This window comes from Peromyscus leucopus, chromosome 19 (assembly GCF_004664715.2).
Source record: "Peromyscus leucopus breed LL Stock chromosome 19, UCI_PerLeu_2.1, whole genome shotgun sequence".
In the NCBI taxonomy this organism is placed as follows: Eukaryota; Metazoa; Chordata; class Mammalia; order Rodentia; family Cricetidae; genus Peromyscus; species Peromyscus leucopus.
In genome coordinates, this window is record NC_051079.1 from 65335293 (window position 1) to 65350103 (window position 14811).

General features: G+C 43.6%; 1 protein-coding gene across 4 annotated transcripts in view; it reads right to left on the bottom strand.

Annotated features, from left to right (window-relative positions):
- The window catches only part of C19H18orf25 (chromosome 19 C18orf25 homolog), an 82892-nt gene extending 68907 nt beyond the window's left edge, over positions 1-13985 (bottom strand). For 2 of the 4 annotated variants that reach the window (XM_028871979.2, XM_028871976.2), the window contains exon 1: positions 13285-13523. The gene's annotated coding sequence lies outside the window, so the exon portion shown is untranslated. Of the gene's footprint in view, positions 1-1092; positions 1357-13284; positions 13524-13903 lie in introns of those variants that run through there. The other 2 variants (XM_028871977.2, XM_028871978.2) reach the window with 2 other exon arrangements.
- Positions 13986-14811: the final 826 nt, after the last annotated feature.

Genomic DNA, 14811 nt, shown 5'->3' on the forward strand with positions numbered 1-14811 from the left:
CAGATCTCTCTTGACCTAATCACCTCCCAGAGGTCTCACCTTTCTAATGCCAATATTGGAAGTTAAGACCTCAACATACAAATTTGGGGAAGACAAAAATTAAGACCATAGTAAAAGGCTTTTATTAAATGCACTAAATGACTCCTCTCATTCACACTCTTAATATTTAAAACAAATGGGAAACAAGTGTAGCTGAGAATCATGGTAGGGCATGTTCAAGAAGCTGAGGCAAGAACTGGGGATAGGGCTCAGCTGGTAGAGAGAGAGTGCTTGCCTAATATGCTTGGTGTCATGGGTTCTATCACCAAGAAACTTGGTATGGTGGTACATGCTGTAAGAGGCAGAAAGATTAGGAGCTTAAGGCCAGTCTGGGCTACAGAAGAGCTTGTCTCAACACACACAAAATTACTGATGGGGATAGAGAGGGAACTCAGTGGGTTAAGAGTACTTGCTGCTCTTGCAGAGAACCTGGGCTCAGTCCCAGGCACCTACACCAAGCAGCTCCTGACCACCTGTAACTCCAGTTCTAGGGGTTCCCATGCCCTCTCCTGGCCTTGAAAGCCCCTACACACCTACACACACACACACACACACACACACACACACTCTCTCTCTCTCTCTCTCTCTCTCTCTCTCTCTCTCTCTCTCTCAGATACACAGTGCATACAGACAAGCAGGCAAACACGCACACACATAAATAAAAATATATTCTAAAAATACCTTTTAAAAGTATTGAAATAGAATCTTAACATTTTGGCTCATTTCCTCTGAGCACTGACTTTACCTATAAATGTGTTATTAATAGAACAACACAAGTCTTTAGAAATGAATTACTTTTTCAAAACAGCAGCTATAGGATATGCAAACAATATGTAATACCCTTGTCTAGACCTATGGCTCAATTAATACAAACTATTATTATAAGCAAATACTATGCTACTTTATGAATGTAAATACTATTTATTTGACAACTTTTCCTTAAAAACATAAAACCACCATTGTCTTAACTGATTGGGGAAAAATAATCCCTTGCATACTTTAATACTATACTGAAGAAATGGTGTAAAAATAAAAACAAACAACCCAACCAACCTTGGGCTGGCAGGATGGCTCAGCAGGTAGGGGCGCCTGTCACCAGCTTGGCAATCGAAGTCTGGTCATCTCCTGGGCCCACCTGGTGCAGAAAAAGAACTGATCCTACAAGTTGTCCTCTCTCTTCTACACACACTTCTCTAATAGTTGGAAACAAGAGCCAAAAAGAAGAAAAAAAGAAAAAGAAAGATCCTTAAGAACAAGTTGTGGCCAGGCATGGTTGTGTACACCTTTAATCCCAGCACTTAGGAGGCAGAGGCAGGCAGATCTGTGAGTTCAAGACCTACCTGGTCTACATGATGAGTTCAGGACAGCCAGGGCTCTGTAGAGAGACCTGCCTCAAAAAAAGAAGAGGAAAAAGTCATGGGTATTTAAGATTATATTTCTGTGGTCCCTTTGTCTGAGCTATTTCTATACTTAAAATGTACAATTAAAAATGTTGACCTGGTGTGGTGGTCCATGCTTTTAATCCCAGCACTGGGAGGCAGAGGACATTGAATCTTAGTGACCCAAGTCCATCCTGGTCTACATATCAAGTTATGGTGGGGGAGTACAAGTAAAGATGTCTTGAGATTCAAGTTTGGGAGTTTTGTTGATTTTTTTTAGACAAGGCTTCACTATGTAACCCTGAAATTTGATATGTAGACCAGGCTGGTCTTTACTACTGGCTCTGCTTACTTAGTCTTTTTATCACAAGAAACAGGGAACAAGATATATGAAGACTGGAAGCCAAAAGACAAGTTGTAACACATAAAGATGCAACAAGAATGCAACAAGGCTTTCAAACAATCCTGTGCCATCTACTCCCTGCTGGTCTGGGCAACTAACTGTCATAAAAAGATTTCGTGTATTTCATAGGCTAGTTATGCAATCAGTGATGAAGAGAATGTTTGCCGAGGATAAACAAGGTCCTGGGTTCCATCCCTAACACTAGAAAAAAATGAAAATGTGTCATTTTGCACATAGTTAGACAAGCTGGGTCTCGTTGCAGCACTGTAAACAGGCCAAGGCATACCTGTAATTCTAACACACAGGAGGCAGAGGCAGGAGGCTTTGAGTTCAAGGACAGCCTGAACTTCAGAAAGCATGTCTTTAAAAAAACAAGGCCTAAGGCTCAAGAGATGGCTCAGAGGTTAACTGTACTTGCTGCTCTTGCAGAGGACCCAGATTCTGCTCCCAAGACCGAAGTGGTGGCTCACAACCCATACCTCCAGTTCCAGGATATTCCACACCCTCTTCTGACCTCCACCCACACACATAGCTAAACACTCATACACACAAAATAAAATAAGTAACAAGGCCTAGAAATGTAGCTCAGTAAGCAGAGTATTTATTTACCCAGCATGCACAAAATCCTAGGTTCAATCTCCAACACCCACCACACACACACACACACACACACACACACACACACACACACACACACACACAAAGTATGCTATGGCGATATTTTATTTGTGCTGAAATGTGATTTTATTTGTATGTTAATAAATAAAGTTGCCTGAGGATCAGAGCTAAAAGCAAGCCATTTAGCAGAAGTCCAGCCCTTAATCCAATCACATGGCAGGTGGAGTCTCTGCGTAGTCAAGGACACAGCCAAGTGGTGACCCAAGCCTTTAATCCCAGTACAAACCATAGAGACCTGGAGGTCTGTATAGACAGGCAGCGACAAGGAAATCATGTGGTTGGGTTTAGAGCCAATGAGAAGGTAGAACAGAAAGGCAATAAAAAGACAGGTCACACAAGAGAAGGTCTCTTTCTCAGGGGAAGAGACGGCAGTGACTGGTAAGCTAAAGGTAACTAGTGCTCTAATCTCTTAGGCTTTAACTCTGTATTTGGCTCTGCATTTCTTATTTACTAAGACAGTTTAGAATTTCATCTATAGTATGCTATGCAGTTATGAAACTGCACTAAGTAGAGAATTGTAATACTAGCCATCATCTAAGAAAATTAACACCTGAGTAATCTAATTTCTCAGACTATGGCCACAACAAATACATTGCTTCAAAGAATACTTTTTTTTTTAAAGACAGGGTTTCATGTAGCCCAGGTTAGCCTTGAACTCTTGATCTTTCTGCTTACACTTTCCAAGTGCTAGAATACAGGCATATGCCACCAAGCCCAGTAACAGTACTCTTAAGTACCAATACCTCAACAATTTTGTTTTCCAACAACTTTCAATTATTTGTAAGGATTTTAGGTTAGTTTTTCCACTGAGAATCTGTAGCATAGATAATGTGAACTGTGCAGGAACCAAAGATTAGAAATGAAATAAAAACACCTACAGGATATTACAATGAGCTCTTTTCTCCACAGCAATTCATCCTTCCCCAACTCTCAGAAGGAAGAAATTAAAGAGACTACAAACAAAACAGAGAGAGAGACAGACAGACAGACAGACTGACTGACTCCCAGCTGGAAATGATGAAACAGAAGAAATTCATTAATGGAATTGGACAATGACCATCAATAGCAGCTAACATCACAAAATAAAATATGTGCCTCCCAAGGCAAGTACTCAACATTAACTATAAAGTCGCCTTGCCGACCAAGAAAAAAGAAAAACTGACAAAGAAAGACTATACATCACAGAAACTGAACCAGATCAACTCTCCAAACAATTAGCAAACACAGGCCAGAAGAACATGCTCACCACCACTACAGGAACTAACAAACTCAGACTATGGGAAATTTTCAGTTTCTTCATAAATGATGTGTAAAGAAAAAGAGAGGAGCTAGAGATTACTAAAACTAAACGACTACATTTGGGTCTTGATCTAAATAACTATAATACCACATTTATGAAATAATGAAGAACCCTGAATGCTCCCACATGATGCTAGGCAATATTAAACTTATTATCCTTCATTGTAATTAACAGTTTTTTGGTTTGTCTTTCCTTAAGGGTGAAGTTGACTGGGAAATGAGTGTCAAATGGTTAAAGCACATAAAAAGAAAACTAAAATTAATAAAGCTGAATAGAGTTATCAGAAACATCCTGGATCTGGACTAACAAGCACGGAAATATAAACTGCCAGACTGCAACCATGAAGGCAACTTTACATGTCTGCCAGCCAACCTTTTCTCCACTGATACAAGCCCTATAAATAGGCCAAGAGTGATAATAGCCACTCAGATCACTTCATACTACAGATACTACCACTTCTAGCATGTACATGGCCCTACACCAGAACTGTGAATAAACCAGCATCAGGTAAGAGGCCAATGAAGTTACCAATTGCAAAAAGCCCTGCAGCTAATGAGAGAAATCCTAAAGCACCCATTCTAAAGCACCATTATTGTAAATCAAGAATAATTTAAATTACAAGTTTTAAATTTCTCCAAGATTTTTGCTCTTACCATTTTCTAGAAGATCATTCAAAAAGATAGATCACCAAATAACCACATATGCTGGGACCTCAGGTCCCTAAGAAAAATGAAAAAATGCTGCCAAAAAAATCTATCTCAGGCTCATACCAAGTTGTTCTGTGGATTGCAGCAGAGAAAAACAAACAACACTTGATGATTAAATGTTGGTTTAAGAATATGCTTCTAGATGCTGGAGAGATGGCACAGTGTTAAAAGGCTCTTGCAGAGTTCAGTTCCCAGCATCCATATCAGGAAGCTCACAATGACCTCCAACTCAAGTTCCAGGGCACCCAACAACCTCTTCTGACCTCAGGCAGCTAGCTGTAATGTAATGTAATGTAATGTAATGTAATGTAATGTAACGTACATGCATATTTTACATTCATACACACATACATTTTTAAAAAGTAAAAAAATAAAGGCATGATGGCAGATACCTTTTAGCACTAGGAAGGATGCAAAGCAAGTTCCAAGTCAGCAAAAGCTACATAGTGAGACCATGCCTCAGAAAAAATAAAAAGAAGAGTATGCCTCTTACCCAGGAGTAGTAGTGCAGGCCTACAAATCACAGCACTTGGGAGCAGAGGCTTGTTGTGAATGACTGATCGATAAATAAAACACTGACTGGCCAGTAGCCAGGCAGGAAGTATAGGCGGGACTAGCAGAGAGGAAAATTGAGAGAACAGGAAGGCAGAGAGGAGGAGACGCCGGCCTGCTGTCCAGGGAACATCATGTGAAGGCAGCAGGTAAAGCCACGGAACACGTGGTGACATATAGATTAACAGAAATGGGCTGAGTATAAGAGTAAGAGCTAGACAATGGTAGGCCTGAGCTAATGGCCGAGCAGTTTAATAATATAAGCATCTGTATGTTTATTTTATAAGTGGGCTATGGGACTGCCGGGGCTTGGCAGGACCCAGAGAAAAACTCTAGCTACAGAGGCTAGAAGATCATAATTCAAGACTAGCTTCAGCTATGTAGTTAGTTTGAGCTCATCCTGAGTGAGCTATGTTAGACATCACACACACAAAAAATTCAATACAATTTTTTTAACCTTTTTATCAAATGGGCATGGTGATTCATTCTAGTATTCCAGTAATACCAGATCCAGGAGGCTGAGGCAGAAAGACTGCCTCAAGTTCAAGGCCAGCTTGGGGTACAAAGTGAGATCCATAACACAAAACCAGCCTTTCTCCATAAATAGTTTTCACCTTATTTTGTGTCTGTGTGGGTATCCATATGCCCATATGCAGTCAGAATTCAACCTGCAGAAGTCCCTTCTCTCCTTCCACCATGTGAGTCCCCCCATTAGACTCAGACAGTCAGGTTTCATGACTGGGGCCTCAATCTGCTGAGGCACCTTACAGCCCCTCTTTTGTTGTGTTAAGGGGAGCAGGGTCTCATAAACCAAGCCAGCTCAAACTTACCTAGCTGCTGAGGATGACCTTGAACTCTCAATCTTCTACTTTCCAAGTAATGGGATTACAGGTGTGTACCACAATACTTGGCAAAAGAATATGCTTTATGCTAGGATAAAACTAAGGCAGACAGGAAAGACACTGTTTACAATCAACTGGATGAGGGTTTTGTTCTTAACACAGAAAGGAAAACAACCTTGTTCTCCTAGAGTTTTATACTCCACACGCAACTTCCCTATCCCCAATACCTTTCTCTAATCATAAGGCAGCTAACAAAATACTGACTCTAAACATCATAAAAAGTTATTTATAAAAATCTGACAACTCCATTTACAAAAAATTCTTATGTCAGTCATCTTAGTTCTCTAATGTCATCCATACATATAAAAACTTAATTTCTAGACTAGCTAAACACAATTCTAGTTTAAACACATTTTTAGAAATAGCTGCTCTAGGGGGCTGGAGAGATGGCTCAGCAGTTAAAAGTGCTGACTGCTCTTCCAGAAGACTCAGGTTCAATTCCCAGCACTCACATGGCAGCTCACATCTGTCTGTAACTCCAAAATCTGACAGCCGCACATAGACATACATGCAGGCAAAACATCAATGCACATAAAATAAAAATAAATAAATAAGGAAACAGCTACTCTAAGGAAGATAAAATCTGAGAAAATAGGTGTCAGAAAACCAAAGAACAATAAATTTAATAAAAGAAAAAATGCAAAGACATACCATGATATTTGATTTTCAAGAGATTTATACCAACCGAACATTCATAAATAAAAATTGGAAGCACTAAAAAGAAAGGGGGGAAGAGGGGGAAGAGAAAAGAAGAGAGAAAGAGACAGGAGGGAAAGGGAGAGGAAGGAAAGGGAGGGGAGGAGAAGGGAAGGGAGGAAGAGGGGATTGCTGTTCTAGGGCTTGGGAAAATGTCTCAGTGGTTAAGAGTGCTTCCCACTCTTCCAGAGGACCTAAGTTTAGACCCCAGCACCCACTAAAGGCAGTTTACAACTGCCTCTAATCCAGCTCCAAGAGATCCAACACCCTCTTCTGGTCCTCTTTGAGCAAACACAAACTGGCAGCACAATAAACACACACACACATAAACAAAAATAGTAAGAATAAAATCATTTTTAAAGTTTTAAATATAAGAGCCAGGCGTGGTGGCACACACCTTTAATCCCAGCACTCAGGAGGCAGAGGCAAGTGGATCTCTGTGAGTTTGGGGTTAGCCTGGTCTACAAAGTGAGTTCCAGGACATCCAGGGCTGTTACACAGAGAAACCCTGTCTTGAACCCCTCACCCAAAATGAATATAGCTACTCCAAAAATGTTAATATGATGCTCTTTGAACAACCACCCAAACTAATTTATTAATACACAGACCTGAACTCAGGTGAAGGAAAACACATTTTGCAAAGAAACTGGCAGTACATTTAAAAAACAATTTTTTTAAGGTGTCCACTTTTTTTAAGCTTAGAGAGCTATTTAAGAAAAAACGCTGCTTTCCAAACACCTTAATGAAAACTGGCTTACAAAGGAAAAGATCAGCTTCAGCCTACAACTGCTGTGAGTACTTCCCCTTATAGCATACTTCCTCTCACATTCTAAGGCAGGAAGGAGACTTAGGAATCATCTGGCTCACTAGAACCATTTCCTTAGCTAGAAACTATTTCTTTTATCTACGTGCCCATCCCCACCTGCACTTTAGCACTCAGTAAAGGAGGTTTTAATTTAACCACTTTGTAAAATTTACCCACATTCACACCAAGTAGGATTTGCTGATAAGACTTACGTTTATTAGTCTTCATCTAACTATGAAAACATTTTCAGGTAAATGTGTAAATAAAGCCAAGTTCATACTTTATGAATTTACAACATCTATTCAACCTATTGGCTGAGTAAAGACAAATTCCTTATTTTAAGTAAAGATATGAAAAAGAACAGGGTTAAATTTACAAGAACCAAGTCAAATCCAGAAATTCCCAAATAGAGCAACTGACCAAATCCGTCATATAGGCTAAAATATTTTAATTTAAATCATATTAGGAACTGCCAGCTGCTATCACTACTTTTTGATAAGTATGTATATATATATGTGTGTACATATGTATCCGTGTGTGTGTGTGTGTGTGTGTGTGTGTGTGTATAAATATATATAGATATAGACAGACAGACACATAGATAGATATGTTTCTCATGTTTCCGCTCCTAGTAGCGCAGGAACACTGAAAAGAAGATACTTTCTTAGCTTGCCCTACCCCTTCCTTTTACGACAAGGCCCTGTAGGCTTGAGTGTGAAAACCGACTGAACATCAATCCCACTCTTCTGAGAGATGCTGCCCACACAAGAAGCACTGCTTCTTTCCCTTAAGTTCAATAATGAGAGTTCTGAAAGAATAAAGAAAGCAGGTATATTTGAAAGGCAAAAACTAACAAAATTTTTCATAAAGTTTCATGACAATGGTCAAATTCAAAGCAACTAAAGAAAATAATTACCAGAGCCAGTGAGTCGGCTCAGTAGAGGCACTTTGCTACTGTGGTAGTTTGAATGAGAACAACCCCAGAGGCTCATATATCTGAAAGCTTGGTACCTACCTAGTTGGTGGAATTGTCTGGGGAAGGATTAGGAGATGTGGCCTTGTTGGAGGAGGTGTGTCACTGGGAGTGGGCTTTGAGGTTTCGAAAGGCCAGGCCAGGCCCAGTCTCAGTCTCCCCCACGCCCCTCTCTGCCCTTGCTTGTGAGTCAGGATATGAGCTCTTAGCCACTGCTCCAGAGCCTGCCTGCCTGTCTTCCACCATGCTCCCCACCATGATGACTGTGGATTCACCCTCTGAAACTGTAGGCAAGTCTCCAACTAAATGCTGCTTTCTTCTATAAATCACCTTCATGATGACGTCTCTTCACAGCAATAGAACAGAGACTTATACAGCAACCAAACCTGACAACCTGAGTACGACCCAGGAACCCACATGGCAGGAGAGAATGAATTCTTATAAGGTGTCCTCTTACCTCCACACTAATCAGACAGATACACACACAGACAAACACAGACACACACAGACAGGCAGACACAGACACACAGACATACACACACAGACACACACACACACACACACACACAGTAAATGGCTAAAAATGTTTTTAAATTAAAAAGAAAATCTATCAACTTTCTTTAGCCTGATGATCAAGGATCAAAGCAAATTAAGTAAGAGCAGGACTGTGAGAGCTCAATGATAGAATGCTCTGCTAGCATACACAATACCCTGGGTTCAATCCCCAGCACTGGGAGAAAAATTGAAAATAAACAAAACCAAAGACTCCCTAGGCTAGTAAGATGGCTCAGTGGGTAAAGGAACTTGGTACCAAACCTGAAGAATTTCATCCCTGGAACCAACCAACATGGTTGTCCCTGCTCTCCAGATGTGCACCATGGCACACACAAATTAATGGAAAGGAAAAGTAAATAAATCAAAGAATTCCCACCTCACCGGGTGTATAGATGTAATCCCCACACAATGAACACTAAGTAAGGGATCACAAATTCCAGGCCAGCCTGGGCTAGAAGACTCTGTCTTTGAGTTTTCATTCCAACTGAGGCAGGAGAAGCCATCCTAAAAGAAACTTCACAACCCATTAGCAAACTAAGAAATCTTCGCAGCTTGGCCCTATCTCTATCTACACAGCCACCCCTCTGAGAGCTTAAGGCTCTGCCACCCTGATCAACTCTGAGTTTGATAATCATGACTTCACTTTGGCTGGTCCCTTTCAGGAAGTACTTGTCTGGAAACTCATCTCAAACCTTAGGTACAAAAGCTGAAGTTTTTTGGGCATGCTCCATCATGGCTCTATTGGAACTGCTGACAAGCATTAGCAATCAATAGCTTAGGGCTAAGAAGAAAGAGGTGTCACATAAGGCAGGCTAAGGTGTGGTGGTGTATACCTTTAATCCCAGCACTGGTGAGGTAGAACAGGTGGAATCTCTGTGAGTTACAGAACAGCCAAGGCTACACAGTAGACTCTGATACACACACACACACACACACACACACACACACACACACACACATACACACACACACACTGACGTCCCATATGAATATTTTGTCTTCTTTCCCCATATCTCTTCTAGATATCACCATTTTATTCATGTTATTAAGCCTACATAATTATAGTTAACAAAGAAAAATTTGGGCCCCAAATCTTTCTTAATCTATTAAAATCACTTGGGTGTTGTTGGTAGGTACAGGCAAGTAGATTTCTATGAACTAGAAGCCAGCCTGGTGTCTACATAGTGAGTTCCAGACCAGCCACAGCTATATAAAGAAACCTTGTCTTGAAAACACAAAATTAAAAAACGAAAAATAAAATATACTACATTAACAATATATTTTTAGCCTTTTGCAGAGTTTCAAGCATAAGCCTAGTTACATGCAGGAAAATGAAAGTCTAAGATAATTACTATTAAAGTTATCAAATTAAGGATAGGGTTGCTACTATATCCAAGCTTTAAAAAGGGAGGAAGACACTCAAACTGTCCATCCACCCTGTCTATTCACGCACATGTTGGAGCAAAACTGTAAGATTGGGGATCCCAGCAGAACAACGTCTTGAATAATAAGTAACTACCCACTCACAGAAATGATTAGTTATGTAGTAAACAGATTTATTTATTTTTGAAGTTTAGTCCCACACTATAACCTAGGCAGTCCTAAATCTCACTATGTCTCCCATGTTGGTCTTGAACTCAAAGCAATCTACTTGCCTCAGTTTGTATTACATGTGTAGGCCATCACATCTGGCTCAGTAAAGAGATTCAAAGTATCAATACCTGAAATATGAATATAAGGAAATTCTGAAGAATCAGTGTCAGCAAAATCTTTAAAGGCCATACACTGAACACAGAGCTCCAGCAGAATTGCATTATATCTGACAGTTAAACTTATCTCCACTATGTAGGGCTTGAATTAAGTCACATAAAACAAACAGTATTACGGCCGTTAGTCTCATATGAATGCACGTGGTGTAAACAATGCCAGGAGTAAAGCATGGCACAAGCTTGCAACCCCAGCACTCCAGAGGCAGAGGCAGAAGGCCTGCCACAAATTCATGGCCAGCCTGGACCCTGTCCCTCCCTGACACATACACACCAAAAAAAATATTAAACAAATTGAATTACTCCTATAAAAATGCACTGTGAACTTAATATGAAGCTAATGATGGACAAGTTTCTTATTCCAAAAATCCAATCCACTTTCCACAAAGTTGAGGGGGCGTCCCAGTAAGCAATCTGACTTGCTACCAATCCTAGGGACCCACATGACAGAAGTAAAGAACCAACTCCCACAAACTCCTCTGACCTCCATTTAATAAAACAATGCATGCACTCAAGCATAAAAATGTAACTCAAATTAAAAAGAAATCTGAGCACTCAGGAGGCTGAGGCACGAGGACTGAGACTGGCGTGAGCTACAAGGTGAGACTGCCTTCAACAACAAAAATCTGATTTACTTGGTCCTCTAGTTAAAGCTGTCTTGTCGTTTCTCCTTGTCTTTCAGATTTCATACATTTATTTTGATGTTTACACCTATGTTAACATGAAGCAGGGCATGGTGGCAAACCCTTGCAATCCTAGCATTTGGAAGGAGGAAGCAGGAGAATCAGGAGTCAAAAACCAGTCTGGGCTACACAAGATCCTGTCACGAACACACACAATCTCCATGTATGGGGGGGGGGGGACGGGGACGACAGAGTGTAGTTTGCCATTTTAGTACTACATTGCACAGCCAGTCATGGTGGCACATTCCTTTGATCCAAAAACTTGGAAGACAGAAGCAGACAGAACTCAGAAGTTCAGAGTTAACCTGGTCTACAAAGCTAGTTTCTGGACAGCCAGAGCTACAAAGAGAAACCCTGTCTTGAAAAACCAAAACCAAAACAAATAAAAACAAAACAGTGTTACTAAGAAACACTCTAAAGAAAGTCAATTTATAAGTTAAAAATATTTTTCTTCCTCATGTAATAGAAATGAATTAAAATTTCAGTAAAATTCTTTTTAAAGTAGTATGTAGGTCACTGGAGTCAAGTTCATCTTGGCTTCCTAAATTCAAATTTAATTAAGTAATTACATATTTATAGAAAATCAACGATGCACAATGCACTCTACTTAACATTGTATTAGCATATAAATATGGTCCTCCAAAAAAGAAAAAAAAAAGATTACTGCTATAATTCTTCAAGATAACAGAAGACACATATCAACTGTAGGTCTAAACTGCTAGTTAAACCAAAAGGCAATGCTCTGATTACTGGAGAAATCCAAATTGCCAGAATCAGCAAAACTACATTACAAAGTTAGTAGCCTCCATCCTTAAAATATCCCAAGAGGAGAAAGAGAGTGATTCAAACTGTTAGCATATGCCTAACGATACTATACAGTAATAACCTAAGCAAACGGTCAGATGCATTAATAATGAAGTGACCCAACCTTTACAAGGCATCATCAGTGGGGCTTCCACCCAAATGGATGCAAAGATTCAGACACAAAAGCGCAAATGCAGAACTGCAAGCACAAACTGCCCAAGCGGTGAAAGATCTGGAAGGGCTGCACGGGTTCTATCCTTCAACCGCTGAGCCTCTATTTTGTGATAAAGACGGGGTAATTTAAAGGTGAGAATGAATGGCATACCAATCTGACGGGGGGGGGGAATTGCTCCATAAAAAAAAAAACAATACATTATAAAAATAAGCGCTTTAAGATATACGGTGAGGCATTATACTGGGGAGGGAACTACTCTGGGAAATCGGGAGAGGCAGGAGTCCTTAACGCGGGGGTCGTCAGATCACATCTGCGCTGGCCTTTAACTAAAGTTGACAAACTCGCAGGTCAGGGTCGGACCCGGCACACTGATTCTGGGTATCTGTGGACCGGCAGTGGCGGACGCGGCGAAGAGGCCGGTACCAAGCCAGGGAAGCCCTTTCTCGCTCCTCCCAGGCCACCACCGGAGGGGGCTCTCCGCGGCTCGGGCAGGTGTGTCCCCCCCGGCAGCCTCCGGCGCCCCGAGCTGACGGAGCAGCCGCCTCAGCGGCTCCCACGGGCCGGGCTCGGGAAAGTTGCTCCGACACAACTCTGCGGCCTGGGGGGCTGCGGTTCCCCCCTCGGTGCCAGCGGCCGGGGGAGGGCACTTCGGCGGGTAGAGGACGCGAGGGTCACCCGCGGCGGGCGGGCGGGCGAGCCAGGGGTCCGGGCCGCGCCTCCGCTCGTCGTCACCCCACGCTCGGGCGCCGCAGAGCCCCCAGCCCGGGCCCCGCTCCCCGTCCGCCTCCCTGGAACGCAGCCCCGGGCCCCCGCGGCTCGCCCCGGCAGCCGAGGCCGCTCTCCCCCCCGCGCCCCTCCGTGCCTCACCTGCGCCCCGCCGTCCGTGCCTCCTAGCCGGCCCCGCGCGCCCCGACGGGGCACGCGCCCACCCCGGGCGGCGCCGACGGGCCGCAGACTCGGGCCGCGGCGGGCCCCGCCGCCCCCTTTCTCCTCCGACAACTCCCAGCAGCGAGCCGAGGAGCGCGGCCGGAGCCCCGGCGGAGGGGCAGAGTGGAGAAAGCTCGCCGCCTCCGCAGCCTCCAACACCGTTTCCCTTCAGTCGTCCGCGCCGCCCCAAGAAAATGTCACCAGAGGCCGTTCCGCTCTGCGCCTCACTTCCGCCCGGAACCACAGAGCAGCGCCCACCGGGCTAGAGCGACCGCCGCGGCGGCGGGAACCCGTCGTGACTGGCGGGCGGCCGGGAGCGAGCCGCGCAGCGCCACCTGGCGGCGGGGACGCGCGCAGGTCCCCTCGGTGAGCGCGGGTTCCAGCGCGGTTCCAGCGCGCCGCGGCTTCCCCGGGCTTTCGTGCGGACCCTCCTTCTGTTCCCGCGACCTCCATCCGGAAACGTCGGTCTCGGAGAGAGCCAAGATGCCAGGCGATGCAAACCAGGGACAATGCCTCACAAGCACGGGAATCCGCTTCCCGAGCGCTGCCCAGTACTCACCCACTCGCGAAGCCTTTCCGATGGAAGCTCACGATGTCCAGATCGCAGAGCCACTCCAGCCGCGGGGTCAGCTCCCTTCTCTTGCCACTTTCCCGCGGGAGCCAACAGCTCCGGTCCGGGAACCGCTCGTCTCCAACACCCGCACTAACGTCTTGTTCAAGTTTCGGCGCAGGAACGGCGCCGGGCTTGCGGCTAGCGCGCCACCTGCTGGTGAGACCGTCCTCCAGGGGACCCGGCTCCGCCACCGCACGCTTCAGACGCCCCAAATTCCACCTCTGCAGAGTCACTCTTTGGTTTGGCGCGCCCTGGGAAGGGTGACACAGACCAATGTGAGTTTTGCAGACCCGTCCTTAAAATGGGCGCAGGGCACGTGCTGGACTCAGGACCTGGAGAAAATGGGAAGGGCAAGTAGAGAGCTCCAGAGACTGATGCTGAGGACAACCTTACCACGCAAGGTCGACTCCCTAAAAGCAGTGCAGCAGTTTTTGTTTTTGTTTTTTGTTTTTTTTGTTTTTTGTTTTTTTTGGTTTTTTTTTTTTTTTTTTTTTTTTTTTGGAGGAGAGGAAGGATGTAAAAGGTTTGAGAAGAAAAAAAAAAGGATTGCGATCTGTACCTCCCCCCCCAGGTGTATCGGAAATTGAACTGATCCCTGCAGATGTTAGGCAACTACTCCACCCCTGAGCCATGTCCCCAGACCTTTTTTAAATTTTGAGACAGGTCTAGCCGTTTTCCAAACTGGTAAAGATCTGCTCTGATTTCTGGTAGCAGAGTCTGGAGACATCATACACCTCGAACAAAGAAGGAAAAGACTTTGTCAAGCGGCTGAAGGGAAAATGGATTTGGTGTCTGCCATGTCTCTGCATCCTTCGGTGATAGTAACTTTTCCATGTCTGTGGTCTTTCTAGCAG